Consider the following 3,842-nt stretch of genomic DNA (forward strand, 5'->3'; position numbering starts at 1 on the left):
ATCCTCAATAGATCTGTAAAAAAAACTGTAGCCCCTTCATCCATCAACATGCACCCTAAGGGGTCGTTTGGTTGGTCAGATAAGGGATAACAATCCCTGAATTAGATGCGTGATTATTTCATCCTGCATTTGATCATAGACTTTATCGAGAAACCATTTGGTTAGAGAAACTATTTTGTACTAAAAAGGTGAGATTAGCCATTCCATCTTTGTGGAATAGCTAATCCCATGAGGTATCTTTGTCCATTCCATCTGTTTCGGAGGTTGCAGTTGGTCCTAACCATTGGCCCCAGATGTGGTCAGGTCATAAAAGAAAAAATAGTTGGAGCAGCAGTACCAGAAACGCAGCGAAGACATTCTAAGCAACACTAAAGCAATCAGCAGCAGTTCAAAGATGATAAGGATCACGTCTCTTGAGCACTTAATTAGATCATCACTACTCCGTGAAGTGCATGTGCTTGAAAATATAGCATAACTCATATTCAACATACAGAACATAGAAAAGCAAGCAACTACAGTATTTATATCAAACCAGCAGAAATTAGACACTAGCAAGTTCCAGTAGAACTAAGTTTGGATAGCATCTCTGGCACTGACATAACAAGTACGATAACTGTGCAGCAAGGTTGATGATAACAATCAGAAACCGTGAATTTTGATGTGTTCTTTCTTCACGATTCCAGCCTGCTTCGACAAATCCAAAATGAACATATTAGCAATTGTATTTATAATAAATAAAATACACACAAAGGAAGTCACACAACATGTCCATTCGGTCAAGTAACAGATATAAGTAACTGCGGTTAATTTTCTCGTTTCCTATTCTGTGATTCCACCCTTATTTTTGATAATGCATTCTGTGATTCCACCATTGATCAGTAAATCTTCACGAAGTAATCTCGGTACATAAAGACCCAAGACCAAAAGACTCTCAGAAGTTAGAACCAAATAATTAGAGGCTGACACAAACCACTTTTGTTGTCAACGAGCAGAATAGCCAATTACTTACACATTTCAGTTCAAAAGACATGGTGCAGCGGAAGGTGGACAAAAAGAAGGTAAAAAGTGAAATTCACAAATGAAAGTTAATGCACGACAAAAGATCTTTTCTTAACATTTATGTCTCATGGCAAGATATCTTAATATTAAATGAGCAAAAAGACGTGCTAAAAGCGAGGTCAATCACCTGGACAAGAAATGCAGAAACATTCTTACGCTGGTCACCCTGAAGTTGAATAACCTTCATAATCAACAAAATCCATACATCAGTCATGGCACTTGTAGTTTAAGAGAAAACACTAGAATGCAAAGTTGCAAACCTGGCCTAATTCAGGATCCTGGACAACAGTACCATTGCAGCAAAAGTCTTTCTTGAGATCCTTCAATATCTTGTTGTTAGCTGAATTCTTTCTTCAACCCCTGCACAGTTGTCAGGCTTTTCCTACCATTCCTTTGTTGTATACGGATGTGCACGTAATCTTTTGACCCAGCCCCAGAATTATCAGCATTTGCCTCGGCAAAGGGATCTGACATTAAAGCACTCAGAATGGTCAGAACATGACAAGAATATAATTCACCTTGTCTGAACTAACATGTTATCTTTCTCATCCTTTTTCTTTTTTCGCGTCTAGTCTGTTAAAGTCTGCACATCATTAATTATCATTCAACTCGAACTGATCTACGAATCTTATAGACACAGGAAATATAACAAATTGCAAAAACAAAACAAAAAAAGAATGTGAATTAAGGAGCTCCATACCAAAAGCAGTAGGAATTTGGGCGTCGAGATCAGACATGAAACTTGGTTGAGTGGTAGAAGACAACAAGCGCACACAAATCTCGAAACTTGGATGCTCGGACCTGGGCAGATGAAAAGCTTACAGCAGCTATTACAACGGGAATAATACACAGGAAATCAAAGAAGGCTAAGCTGCCCCTCTGTTGTCTTGCACACCAAGGCAAAAAGAGATTCAACAGTCGGCTTCCACGACTCAAATAATATGTTATCGCCATGCACACATTACAATAACAAGAAGTGATCTACATATGCTTAACTACAAGAAGAAGTAAAAACAATAATCAATGTGTACAACAACATCCAACTTAAAAGAGATAAAATCAAAAGCTAAATTAGGAAGTGCAGAAACTTATACAGACAAAAGATGAAGCCTTAATCGCTAACAGATCTGGAAAAGAAAAAAACCAAGACAGAAGATTCAGTAAGCATCAGATACTGACAACTCTTGCAATAAAATTACCAAAATAGTACCAAGTCCTGGAGAAATCTGATATTTATCACCAAAACAACACATAGAGACAGAAAGATTCTGTTATCAACTCATTGTCTATTTTTCGATCAGGTAATTACACTTTCAGTTATCATCTTGAATGCCTTACAGTAACAAGAAGCAGTCTACAGCAGGAAATTCTTATTCAAGTAGAAATAAAACCCAACCAGGCAAAGTAAATCCAACCAAAAACAGAAGGAAAATGCAGAAGCTAAAGTAGAATAGGGGTGTGTATATTTTACATGAATCAAACAACCAGAACAGGTAAATAAAGCAACGCAAAACACCAGATTTACTATAAACATCAGAAATTGACAACTCTAGCTTACTAACTTCCGAAATGTTACCAAATCCTTTAACGAAAATATACAGTAAGACCTCTCTATAACAACATCCCTGTATAACAGCACTTCACCATAAAAGTCAAGCTTTACCAGGACCAATTTTCATTTTATGTTATAATATATATTTTCTATAACGACACTTCGCTATAACATCCAAAAATATTCGGAACAAACGAGACTATTATAGAGAGGTTTGACTGTAACCAGAACTATACAGCACAAGCAAAGCCAAAGTGAAAGATCACTAAGCATCAGAAACTGACAAATCCATTATAAAATCCGGAAGTGGTACCAGTTCTTGGAGAAAAATTTATGCCACAGAAAACAATATATTTTGCTAAGCATCAGAGTGTAAGATTTCCTAAAATGGTACTAATTGCTGGAGAGAAATATCATCAGAATCAGGCAAAAGACACAACCAAACAAAAGATTAACTAAGCATCAAATATCTACAACTACAGTAGGAAAGATTTCCTGAAATGATATACCAATTCGTGAAGAAGAATAAAACTAAAACAACCCAAAACAAAAGATTCACAAATTTAGCTCTAGTGTAATTTGTAAATATTCCTTAAATTATACCAATTCTTGGAGCAAAATACAACCAGAATTAGGCAAAGCCAAAAAAAAAATCAAAAGATTCACTAAGCATCAGAAATCCACACGTCCTAGTATTAAAATTCCCAAATAATACCAATTCTTTGGAGAAAGATCCGATCTTTATGGCCAAAAACAAGTACTATAGCAAAGACACAAGGCTATTCATTGGATCTGAAGATATTAAGCAGAAAATACAAGTAGATTATTGGAGATTTTACCTGATCCGAAGGTTAGGGTTGGGAGAGATGAAGACAGTGGTGATAGAGCAGACCCCAAATTCCGGATAAGTCTGAGCAAATACAGCGAACGTCAGTGCACAGAAAGAAAGATAATTTCAATGTGAATCCTTCTTTAAAGATGCCCCTTTCGTTAGGTCGGTCTGAAACGTAAGGGGAGAGCCACGATATCCTGTTTGACGGACCATCATATTGCTTTGTGTGGCTGCATCCCATCAAAAGACACTCTAATCCCTGAACTTACCGCTTCCCCAACTTTTCCCTTTAAGTTAGATTCCCTTTAAAGTTAGATTGATATCAGAATTAGTCCTCAAATTCCTAATTCAGCTGGAGATGTAATTTTGCAGTTCAATTCTAGAGAAATTTGCACAATA

The 3,842-nt window shown here is 36.6% G+C and overlaps 1 pseudogene; it reads right to left on the minus strand.

The window, feature by feature from the left end:
- Positions 1-413: 413 nt before the first annotated feature.
- LOC107815923 (protein translation factor SUI1 homolog) lies at positions 414-3,591 on the minus strand (annotated as a pseudogene).
- Positions 3,592-3,842: the final 251 nt, after the last annotated feature.

This window comes from Nicotiana tabacum, chromosome 10 (genome assembly GCF_000715075.1).
Source record: "Nicotiana tabacum cultivar K326 chromosome 10, ASM71507v2, whole genome shotgun sequence".
Lineage (NCBI taxonomy): Eukaryota > Viridiplantae > Streptophyta > Magnoliopsida > Solanales > Solanaceae > Nicotiana > Nicotiana tabacum.